Source organism: Camelus bactrianus, chromosome 2, assembly GCF_048773025.1.
Source record: "Camelus bactrianus isolate YW-2024 breed Bactrian camel chromosome 2, ASM4877302v1, whole genome shotgun sequence".
NCBI classification, from domain to species: Eukaryota; Metazoa; Chordata; class Mammalia; order Artiodactyla; family Camelidae; genus Camelus; species Camelus bactrianus.
Window position 1 is genome coordinate 15182238 of NC_133540.1, and position 12905 is coordinate 15195142.

Sequence of the window (12905 nt, forward strand, 5' to 3'; positions counted from 1 at the left end):
TAGGGTTTGGGCGGGACTTTCACCAAACACACAACCTCTCATAGCACATAGCACACAGTGAGAGGCTGACAGAGTGACTGCGACTTCTGCTCCTTAAACACCAGCTACCTGCCAGCACACGCTGTGACCGTTACTGAATCATTACAATCATTTCAGAAACTATTACTACCCCGGCTCACAGGCAAGGAAATCTGAATCTCGGGGAGGATTTATTATCATCCTGGACAAATTCCCATGGCCCAGAAGTGTCAGAGCCTCCGGCAGACCCTGGACTAAAATGCTCCTCATCACCACGGGCCCTGAGCCCAGGCTGAGGCCACGTTAGGTCTGCACGGGCCCAGAGCATGAGTCTGTGGGACAGGGAGTGGTCCCATTTGAAGTGCCAGGCCAAGGCCCTCAGGAACATATGTAATGAAACCAAATACCCAAACTCATTTCCAACGCACTTCCCTGTCCGGTAGGACTGCTCGGCACATCTGGCTTATCACCTGTGCACAGGCTGTGCAAGGGGCCCAGACAGTGACGTGACGTCCCCATGGAAGTGGCTCAGAGACCGCTTCATCACAGGACAGACTCTCCCGGCTTCCAACGTTAACTCTCCATTCCATTTCCAACTGGAAAGTAAGTTTAGACTTGTTTTCCTCTCCAGAAACAAAGACAGTGGTAACATCAGCGGGAAACTCAAGACTGAGGAAGAGTCTCCTGGACATTTGGAAGGATAGGCTGGGGAGGGAACAGAGATAGGGATCAGAAAGACCCGTGTTCCAGTCCAAAGTCTGCACATCACTCGCTTTGACAGTTTCCTTATTAATACAGGTGATAAAATCTAATTATGATTGTTTTGAAAACTAAAAGAAATAACGTATGCCACTAGCATAGGTGTAAAATCCTCCATGAGTGTTCCAGAAATGGACGTGACCATGGTTAGATACTGTCTGCCAAGTCTTGTTTGCTAAGCTCACATCAGCCAGCCAGAGATGTGCCAGAGAATGCCTCAACAGCCAGCAGCCTTCTCCAACTTGGAAACTCACAGTGTCCGAAGAACAGGCAGTGGTGGATGCTTTGGGACACTGTGGAGGTAGCACTCCAGTGATGACTTTAAAAAGCTGGGGAGAATTTAGGGGACCATACAGTTCAAATACAGTAAACTCATTCCATGTCTACAAATATTCATCTCTAGCCATGATGATTCAGAGAGGAAATACATATTCAAACGTACATCATTTTCCCACATAAGTGCATCAAAACAATTTGGAAAGAATGTAACTTTCTTCTCTAGATCACACAGTGGGGATTACAAGGTTTGTACTGACAGCACTACGTGTAAATCATATGCAAACGTAACTGGGTCCATTATCAGTCATCATCATTTGAAGGGAAGGATGGAAAAGAACAAAGCCAAGCTAATACGCTCCGGTATTTTGTTGGGTTACTATGTCACAGAGGAGACGGACAGGTCATCAAGGAACCACTCTGCCGTGATCACGGAGCCAGGGAACGGGATGGGCGGCAAGAAGTATGGCGCAGCCGTAGCTGTGCCCGCCCTTCTAGGCAGGTACCCAGTCACTTCGACAAGATGTCAAAAGTGTATGCCCACGTCCTCATCACCTGTCATGCATTAAAGAGAAATGGAAACCTATAAACGGCCAATAACCTCGGTGGGTACACCGTCCAAAGAGCAACGTCACAGTTTGACAACTGGCCATCCCGGTTCCCTGGGCTTCATTCTTGGAGAACCTTAAAAACCACTCCTCTGTCCTCAAGAAGTGCTGCCTACTTGTCCTATCTTTGGCTCAGGGATACAGCACGTTCACGTGGACTTTAATGTCTGCACAGATTTGACTGTCTTTCTCCAGGTTCACTTGTCCATTCTGAAGAGGCCTGAGTTAAGTCCAAACTCCATAAGATCAATTCCCTCCAGTGACAACTCAACGAGCCTGCAATTACAAACCAACTGAACAGGACTGTCCTCAGCTAAAAATGTCACCCGCCCTTCACTGCTTTCTTAATCTCCTCTCCTGGCTAATTGCAACAGACTAAAACCACCCTCCACCAAGTTCCCCAACTATGTCAAATAGAAAGTAAGGTCCATAAAAGAGGTGACAACTCCATAGTCACCTCTGAATTCCTAGCATATGTTAATGTTAATAAGTAGAACTATGATTATGGCTTCTTTCCTTTAAAACCTTTCTGGTTATTTAAATGAGACCATGGAAGGGAGGAGTTTGGGTTCAGTATCTTGATCCAGTAGACTCTGGAGACATTTTTCAGAATGGCTGTCCACTGATTCATTCAAAACACAACTTCTCTTTCCGGGAGGAGCTGTGATTTTCTGCCAGGAGCTTGTTGTCACTCTCATGCCAGAACAGATTTAAACTAAATACATACATTGGATATGTTATTTTTCCCCGCTTCCAAAAAATTTAACTTTCCTTACTTCCTTGCCTTGAGGAATGCTTTTTTACTTTTCATTCTAATTCACCCTTTTATAAAGCAGGATTCTCAGGATGTGCTTGGCCTTACATAAGAACAGCCATCCAACTCCCAGTGTGAGAGGCCTTGGGCTCATCTCCTGACCTCCTGTCAAGGCAACTGAAACTCAGTTCAGGAGCCAACTGGCCCCCCAGGGATTCTAAGGCTCGCGTATCTCCCAGAATTACTGCTTTCTGGTTTGACATGTCTTCTGAGGATTTCCCCTCACTTACTTCACAATTAGCTGTGCAGCTTGAAAGATGAGGAAGGAAGGTCTTATTTCTTAATCAGCATTTTAAGGAACTTATGTAATGAAGGTTTTCAAGACTTTCTAGAACCCTCCATTGCCAAGGCAGAAAACACAATAGATATTTTCTAAATTTAGCTATCATGTGCATTTTTTCTTTGCTTTTGTTTTCTTAACTGCTAACAGACATTTTTTAATTAAAAAATAAAATAAGGCCCCAAATAGGATAGAACATTGAAGAGGAAACAAAATTAAAGGGCAAAGACAGAAAAATGATAAGTACTCTACAAAGTTAATAAAAAACATACACTATGGATCAGATCAGCAATTCTCAGTAACAACTAATTGAAACCTGACTATGAGGTAAAATGTCTCTCCTGTCAGGAGACGGCCAACAGAAAGCAGAATTAAATCAACAAACTAAAATTCTAAGTCTGGCGAAGTAGAGAAGTCTACCAGCTAAATGTGTTTTCTTCTGGAAGAGAGGGAGACTCATAAGATCTTTTCTGTGGAGCCTGAGCCCAGGTGAGGATGGTGAAGTGAGCTCTGTAAGTACCCAATTAGCAAAGTGAGTGATGAATAAAGAGACGTGAGCTTTGATGACAGAGATGATACTACTATTCACTTGTCCTGTAAGTATGTCTTCACGTTCAATGATCAATACCTTGGCGTCCTCAGGGATTGAGATTATAGGAAAATGCACAGCCCGGGCCTAGACATCCTCTGTGATTGTGGCACTGCACTTAGATGTTTCAAGGGCACCTCCAACTCCACCTGCAAAGAGCTGACTTCATGGTGCTCCTCCCATGGCCGTCCTGCCCAGGGCCCCTTGTCGGGGTCAAGGTCTGTCTGCCTCTCCCAGCTCAGTCCCATCACTCACAGATGTGACTGGATCCCTCCTTCAGGGCCCAATTTCCTCAGTCAACGAGTCCTACCACCCACACCTCACCTACCAGGTTCTCACTGGCACTCCCTCAGCACTGACTCTGTGCTGGGGACCACACTGCACACTATGAACACGTTATCTCACTGGATCTCCACAGCAGTCCTGGGAAGTCGGTATATCACTGTTTCAATTAATAAGATAAATTGTTTCACTTCCTTGAGTGTGTCATCCAAAGTGACACGGCTACTGAGACACAAACATGGGACTGAAAATCACTTGAAAATTGAACACTGCTACACCTCAAAAACACCCTACTCTGACTTATCACATCACCTCCTGCCGAGCCTTCTAAATGTTTCTAAGCATTCTACAAGACAAAAGTGATCTACGAGAGCACCCTTCTCCCCTACTTAAAATCTGACAATGACGTTCCACTTCCCTTAGGAGAAAGCCCCACCGGGCCTGAGCAAAGCCCAACAGCCCGGCATCCGCGTTCCCTGCGCGGCCGCGCCGCCTCACCCACCACGCAGCGCTACACGTGCCGTGTCCAGGACAGGGATGCTGACTCCCTACAACCCGGGGATCGTCTCAATCGAACAATGATCACCCTCTTCAGTGGTCACCCTATTCATTGCTGACTCTCAGAAAAATATTTTCTCAGGGTGAATCAATATCTTTTTCCTTACAACTTCCCATCATTGATAATGAGCTCCCCCCAAAAGAGAGAAGACCTAATCCTCAGTCTCCTTATCTGCAATGTATGAATAACAAGGAAATATGAGAGGTTTTAAGCGAAATAATATTGATATGAAGCTGAGGGACAATTCCCAACATACAGTAAGCACTCAATATGTGCTTACTTAATATTAATAAAATAGATTCCATTCCAGCAACCTTAAATCAATGTTTTATGGCTTTGTCCAAAAGACTACTGACAAACTATTGGACGAACCCCTTTGAGCAGATCCGCCCAAGCGTACTGGGATAGGTAAGCCTTGACTCCAGTTACAGCTGCAGCCAACCAGCACTACGGGGCAGGGGCAGTTTGCTCAAACTCTTACATGTTGTTTGAGCATTTAGTTGTAGTTATTGAATAAAGACAGGTATTATATAGTCAAAGCTCCTGAAACATAAATCTTCAAAGATTGATTCAAATTAGGTTTCAAGTACAACACTCTCACTAGAAATTATTTGAAAATTATTGTCTTAGCTCCTCTGCACATCAAAAGGTCATGTTCTTAATGTATCTGACTATATACACTGAGAGGATTGTTTAAAAGAAATTAAGATTAAGCCATAATGAATAAGCTTTCATTATAATCTGCACAAAGCCCCACCCAAGGGTCTCACTTCTCACTTCCACATAGGAGTTCAGGTAGCTTAACCTGGGTCTTGGTTTCTTATGACACGGGGGTGGGAAGAATTGTGGATAGATTTATGTAGCAAATATAAATCTAGGGTATTTGCTGTGTAGGAATCCTAGAAATAAATAAATTGATATATAGTCCCACCCTTAGGAAGCTCAGCCTTTCAAATTACAACAGCATAAAAAATGAAATGAGAGATACATTTAAGAAAATTTTACAAGATTTTCACATTGAACATTTTGAAGTGTCACCAAAAAAATAATTAAAAGATCTACATATATGGAAGGCATCCCATGTTCATGGAATGGTAGACACTATTGTTAAAAATGTTAAGACTCCCGAAAGTGATCTACAAATTAAATGGAGTCCCTATCAAAATTCCAGCTGACTTCTTTGCAAAAATTGAAAAACTGATGCCAAAATTCATATGGAAGTGCAAGGGGCCCAGGACAGCCAAAACAATCTTGAAAAAGAAGAGCAAATTTGGAGGACTCACTCAAAGGTTACTACAAATCTATAGTACTAAAGTCATTATGGTACTGGCATAAGTTTGAATGCAAAAATCTATGAGACACAATAAAAAATCCAGGGGGGAAACTTACATTTACAGTCATTTTTCCAGAAATGTGCCAACAACACTCCATTGAAAGAATAGTCTATTCAACAAATGGTGCAGAGACACCTGGGTATCTGAAGGCAAAAGAATGATTCTGGAATCTGGACCCCCGTATTTTATATAACAAATAAAATATTAATTCAAAATGGATCACAGACAGAAACGTAAAAACTAAATGTATAAATTTTCTAAAAGAAGACATAGTTTAAATCTTTGTGGTCCTAGGATAGGCTATGGCTTCCTAGATACAATACCAAGAGCACAAGTGAAAAACAAGAAAGATAAGATGGACTTCATCAAAATTAAAACCATTTGTTACAAAGGACATCATCAAGAAAGTGAAATGAAAGGGGAAGGGGGTAGCTCAAGTGATAGAGTGCATGCTTAGCAAGAAAAATAAAATGAATAAATCTAATTACCTCCCCTAGAAAGAAATTGTTTTAATGTTTAAAAAAAGTAAAGTGAAACGACAATCTGCTGAATAGGAGAAAAATTTTGCAGAGCATATATCTAATAAGAGACTAGTATCCAGGATATAAAACAAATGCTTACAACTGACCAATACAAAGAAAATCGACCCAATTTTTAAATATGCCAAGTATTTAAATAGATACACAATTGGCCAATAAGCATATGAAAAGATGCTCAGCATCACTTGTGAAATCAAAATCAAAATGATATCTGATTTTACACTCACTAGGATGGTTATAATCAAAACATGGACAATAACAAGTGTCGGTCAGGAGGCAGAGAAATGGGAACCCTCAATATGCAGCCGTTGGAAAGGAGCAATGGTGCAGCTTCTTTGGAAAAGCCTGGTGTTTCCTCAAAAGGTTAGAAATATATGGCTCAGCAATTCCACTCCTACATATAGAGTCATCCCTCAGTATCCTCGGGGGGTTCGTTTCAGGAACCCCCCACCCTGGATACCATAATCCAAGGATGTTCGAGTCCCTTTACAACCAGCCATCTGGATCCATGAAGTGGAAACTACAGATATGGCGGGCCAACTGTACAGCCAACAGAATGAAAATATATTCTCACAAAAACTTACACATCAATATTCATGGCAGTATCATTCAGAGTAGCCAAAGGTTACAAACAATATCCATCCATCAATGAATGGGTAAACAAAATTACCAAGAATAGGCCCCCAAATTTTTGGTCATTGAATCTTTGACAAAGGAGGTGAGAACATACAATGGAGTAAAGACAGCCTCTTCAGCAAATGATGTAGGGAAAACTGGACAGCTGCATGTAAATGAATGAAGTTAGACTACTCCCTCACAGCATACACAAAAATGAATTCAAAATGGCTTAAAGACTTAAACATGTAGTCAAGACACTATGAACCTCTTAGAAGAAAACATAGGCAAAACATCTGACATACATCTCAACAATGTTTTCCTAGAGCAGTCTACTCAAGCAATAGAAATACAAGCAAAAATATACAAGTGGGATTTAATTAAACTTGCAAGCTTTAGCACAGAAAAGGAAACAATAAGCAAAACAAAAAGACAATCTATGGAATGGGAGAAAATAGTTGCAATAAATGAGACTGACAAGGGCTTAATTCCCAGAATATGTAAACAGCTTTTACACTTCATAAGAAAGAAAAACAAACAATTCAATCCAAAAATGGTCAGAAGTCCTAAAGAAACATTTCTCCAATGAAGACATACAATTGACCAATAGGCACATGAAAAAATGCTCAATATCATTATCAGAGAAATGCAAATCAAAACTGCAATCAAGTATCAACTCTCACTAGTCAGAATAGCCATCATTCAGAAGTTCACAGACAGTAAATGCTGGAGAGGCTGCGGGGAATTGAAAACCCTCTTACACTGTGGTGGGAATGAAGTTTGGTGGAGCCATTGTGGAAAACAGTATAGAGGTTCCTCAAAAGACTAAAAATTGACCTCTCATATGACCCAGCAATCTCACTCCTGGGCGTATATCCAGAAGGATCCGTAATTCAAAAAGACACCTACACCCCAACTTTCAGAGCAGCACTATTTACAATAGCAAGACATGGAAACAACCTAAATGTCCACTGACAGATGACTGGATAAAGAGTTTGTAGTGTATTTGTACAATAGATTACTATTCACCCATAAAAAAATAATAAAATAATGCCATTTGCAGCAACATGAATGGACCTGGAGAATGTCATTCTAAGTGAAGTAAGCCCGAAAGAGAAAGAAAAATACCATATGAGATCCCTCACATGTGGAATCTAAAACAAACAAACAAACAAAAAAACAAAAAACAAAAAATAAAGCAAAGAAACAAAAAGATAAACTTATCTACAGAACAGAAACAGACACAGAGACATAGAAACCAAACTATGGTTACCAGAGAGGAGAGGGTGTGGGAAGGAATATATTGGGAGTTCAAGATTTGCAGATACAGAGTATGTATAGAATAAACAGCAAGTTTATACTGTATAGCACAGGAGAATATATTTATTATCTTATAGTAACTTATGTTTAAAAAGATTATGAAAATGAATACAGGTATGTTCTTCTTTAACTGAAGTGTTGTGCTGTACAAAAGAAACTGACACATTATAAAGTGACTAGACTTCAATGAAAATGTTTTTAAATAGACCAAAAACGAAAAAAAAGAAAAAGGATATTATCAAACTAAAAGAATAAAGTACTGATTCAGGCTACAACATGGATGAACCTTCAAACTTTATGCTAAAATAAGCCAGACACAAAGGCCAAATAGTGCCCTTTAAGGTGAACTGTATCTGAGTGTTTATTGTACTATTCCTGTAAATTTTCCGGAGGTTTGAAGTCTATCAATATCAAAAAAAAGTTTTATTCATTAAAATCATAAAACGCTTCCTCACAGGAGGGCTTTAATTATTAAATGCAAAAATGCATGTAAAGCTCTTGAAACAACACTTTGCACGTCCACACACAGTCACTGCTTTCACTGCCACTCAGAGGTTGTTACCAGCGCTGATGAGAGCTACCTCCACTCGCTCTCCTGCATACAGGAGTGAGGACCTGAGCTCTAACAGGCAGTGTGAGCGTGAACCTGGGTCAGACACAGCCACATCCCAGACTCTGCGTTACCCAACTTTCTTATACAAACTGCAACATATAATGTAAACACGCTACAGGGATGTATCTTACAATGCAGGGAATACAGCCAATGTTTTACAGTAACTATAAATGGAGCATCTATTGTACACCTGAAATATATCATATTTTAAATCAGCTATATCTTTGTAAAAAATTAAAAATAATTTAAAAATGTTATCACTTTAAAATTCAATTCAGTTTTTAAGTAACTACTAAACAGCTTAGAATGTATAAAAGCATTCAAGTGTGCTGTTTGTTTACATATTTATTTACTTTTAGCCTCCTGCTAAAAGAGAAATTAAACAATTTTTTCAAACACAGCTTAACAACCATAACAACAAAAAGGCAAAACTGAGAGTGAAGAGAAAATGGAGATTCAATACTTAAATGAAACCAGGGGGAGGTAAAGTCATAAAAATGGATTCCATGAAGTCAGGGCAAGTGTTAAAGGCCGACTAGAAATTCAGGTGTAAGATTCTTGACAGATAAAGCAAAAAGAAAAAGATGATGGGGAGGGCGGTACAGCGTGTGCTTAGCGTGCACAGGGTCCTGGGTTCGAACACCAGGGCCTCCACTAACAGATAAATACACCTAATTACCTACCCCCCCAAAGAACCCCAAAGAAAAGAAAAAGAGAAATTTCTTTCCCAAATAATCCTGATATTAAATTTGGATTAAATACTTAAAAAAAAAAAAAAAAAAACAGAAAAGATGAGTGACACTGTGAAGGAAAAGCCCAGCTGGGCTAACAAGCTAAGTCACAAATCTAAGTGTGATAAGTGTCCGTTTACTGATGTAAGTTTTGCTGGGCTAACTCGTAAATCCGATGTCAACAATTGTCAGTAATGTGATCTGTTCCAAATTGATAAGCTTCAGTGTACTGATTCCTTGCTTTTTGTTGTTGGAGCCTTATTGGTTAATAGCCCCATACTTGTAATTAAACCTATAAAACCTCACGTGCAGGTCTTGGAGGTGCTCAGAGCTTCGGAACAGAAGCCCCTCTGAGCCCGCCGAGGTAATAAATCTCAGTACTCCAACCCTCTGTGTGGTGCTTATTTCTTGGCTGGCCTGTTGTTTCCAAAACAACACAAGCGACGATGCCCGTGAGATAGTTCTGCAGTGGGTGCTGGCAGGTCCCCATGTCTCAGGTGGGAAAATCTGAAACATCCTTCTCACCACTCAGAGTCATCATAAGCCCACACCTCACTTCCCGCTGTTAAATGCAGGAGCACAGGCAGGGCCCGGCCTTTGTTCTCTCTGTGTCATCACAGTGAGATAGGATGGAAGGGGGCAGAGCACATCCATTCAAGGAAGGCCACAACAATTAACATCATAATGGTGAAGGATTCAACGCCCAATAGGCCTTGAGGCACAGGATGAAGAGATTTAACTTCTAGCAGATCTTGAGCTTCATTATGCACCCACTGTAATAGTAACATGGTGAATAACATGCCCCAGGCACCATGGCAGTCCCAAGGCTAGCCACAAAAGGTCAAAGGGTGGGAAATGGTCAACTCTCTGGGAATACAAGCCCCTTGCCCTAAGGCTGATCCTTCTACTTATTAGCATATGAAACCACCAAGCCCAAGAAAAAAGAGCAACAAAACACCACCTCGGGGTCACCACTCTCTCTCCCTCTTCAGAGAAGGCCCACACTATGTGGAGTGTGTACCTACTTTTAATCTGAGCATCAAACCCCCACAACTCGTGAAGTTTCTCTTGCCTTTCAATGTATCTCTCTGAATAAATATACCTTTACTCAACACTGGCTTGCTCTTGAATTCTTTACTGCATGAAGCCAAGGAACAAAATCTGGTGGGGCACATCCCAGGGGCTCATCCAAAGCCTGAGACACAGCCCTTCTCATTCGTCACGTTTTTTTTTTCTTGTATCAACAGGACTGGGTTGTGAAGGGAGCTCTGAGGCCCCAGCTAAGGGACAGAAGCAGCCCCCAGGGCTCGAATTGGCGGGCAGCCTCTTCCCCAGCAGGGGCCCTGGGGTCTGCCCAGTTCTGTGTGTTTCCCTGTTGTGCTGACTCCCCAGACTGAGAGCGTTCTCACTAGGCCTGTCCCCACAAAACCCTTCTCTCCAAAATACAAGCACATCATGTCACAGTCCTCTTGTTCAACCAGGAAATGTTCAACCCACTGTTTCCCTCCCCAGTAAAGTACCTAACTGTCCTCCCTCCCATCCCACCACTTCTTTCTTTGTGACAACTCTGCACTCCCCACCCACCATCATGAACGCAGGTGCCTTGCTGGCTGGGACCGAGATGTTTCAGTCTCACACATCCTGCGTCCATTCACTTTCCCCTTGTTACCTTATAAAAGCCTTTCCTGAGTCACCCACGAATCTGATACTGAACATCACAAAGTGCTGAGTTTGCAGTCACTGTGTGCATACCTCCCAGGTTTTGAGTAGGTTTCCTTCACAAGATCTTCATTAAGGAGCTGCATCAAGAAGTTTAAAGAGTCTTTTCTTACATCTGAGCTGAGGGGCCTGCAAAAAATTTAAATGGCTTTGAAGAGAGGGTTAACCAGGGACAGAGGGTTCGCAGGTCCTATTCAACATTGTCATGAGGCAAAATGTTCTTCAAAGGCTCAGAGTGGCTTCTGAACGTGGAGTCAGCAAGGAGGAGGTGACAGGCAGTGAGTAGGGTGGGTGACACTGGGTGCGCTTCCCCAGCTGGGGAAGAATTGGATTTTGTTCTAGTTTTCCAAACAATTTCTTACTACCTTTTTCACCTATTGTCACATACCATTCCCTACGAATTAAGAATATCAATGTCAGTCATTTGGGCCACTTGGGAGAAGCAACACGATGCCATTCACAGGGCTGGGACATGACAGCCACACCAGTCTAGGTTGATAGACCAGTGGGGGTATTTCCAAGGTGATCACGGGCATGCAGCAAACTCCCCAGCTTCAATGACCTCATCTCAAAGGTGGGGCCAATAAAACTACCAAGAAAAGTGCGTGATGATTATGGAAGACATCTGTTTACTAGGTAATTGCCCGTGACAGCTGCAGCTTAATGGGTAATGTGTATGATAACAAGGCCCTGTCTACCTGGCCACACGCTCCCTGCCTTCCTGCCTTGGTGCAGCAGCAGAGTTTGTTTAGCCGATATGAACGCCCCCAGAGCAGCACTGATGGGAAAGCTCGCAGCTCTGCACTGCGAGGTGTGTTCCTTTCCTTCTCAGAGCTGATCACAGTTTGCTGTCATCTGTTTTTATGTTTATCCCTTTTATAACTGCCTCCCCCCGGAGTTTTTGCTCAAGCAGCGCAGGGCCAGTGTGTCTTGCGGCCTGCCAGATATTCTGGGCTGGGAAACAGCTGACCCCACATCTGGCTCTATTGCTGAACAGAGAGGGCAGAAGGCCCTGGGGCACATGCTGAACCGAGGCCACTGCACCCAAAATTATGATCTGACTTTGGGCAAATTACAGTCTTCTTTACCCTGAGATTCCTCATCTGTCCATGAAAATAAATGCCCATGGCACACAGAGTTACAAGGATTAAAGGAAATCACCAAATTCATAACCTAGCCAAGGGGCTACCAGTGCGTCCTCAACAGACAAATGCTGCCTTTACGAATCTGACACACGCGAAGTGGGGCGGCCGCACACAGTGAACACTGATAAATGCCAGTGTGTTAAGTGCTTCATGTGTGCTACAATACTCTTCAGAACTTACAACAATCCCAGGAAGAAACGAATAATATCATGCCCATTTCACAAATTCACCAACAGGTTAAGAGAGGTTACATTCTAGTCCAAGGCCCTATGGTGAGGAAATGGCGATTTAAACCGGATTCTGGGCCCAGGCCTTGTCTCCAACTCTCTCCCAGCCACCTGATCACTTGCCTATGAATTCCACCTGTCCAATACCTAAGTGTGCAGTCGGCCAGCTCTTAAATGCAATGTGTGCTACCGTTTGTCAATGTTGGTTAATTACCATAAACTGTTCTCAGAAACCACTACAGAAAAGAAAGGTGGACTTAAGGAATTCTGCATTGCGTTCTCCTGTAATGTGCAGAAACCCTTCCCTACACCACCAAATCCAAACGTATGCTTCCTCCATGTTTATGTTTGCACACGGCTTATTAAAGTAGAAGTACCTGCAGTAATTCCATCTCGGCTGCTTTCCAAGGTTGCAGATTATCCATAATCATTCCGTGAATGAAAATACTACAATGTGAATGAAAATACTGCAACCAT

The 12905-nt window shown here is 42.2% G+C and overlaps 1 protein-coding gene across 16 annotated transcripts in view; it reads right to left on the reverse strand.

The window, feature by feature from the left end:
• LOC141579539 (uncharacterized) overlaps positions 1-12905 on the reverse strand; it is a 113192-nt gene that overhangs the window by 2268 nt on the left and 98019 nt on the right. The window contains exons 12-13 of one of the 16 annotated variants that reach the window (XR_012511112.1): positions 11090-11185; positions 489-723 (exon numbers count right to left, since the gene is read on the reverse strand). The exons of 13 other annotated variants lie outside the window; for them this stretch is intronic. The gene's annotated coding sequence lies outside the window, so the exon portion shown is untranslated. The remainder of the gene's footprint in view (positions 1-488; positions 724-11089; positions 11186-12905) is intronic. 2 more of the 16 variants (XR_012511115.1, XR_012511110.1) reach the window with 2 other exon arrangements.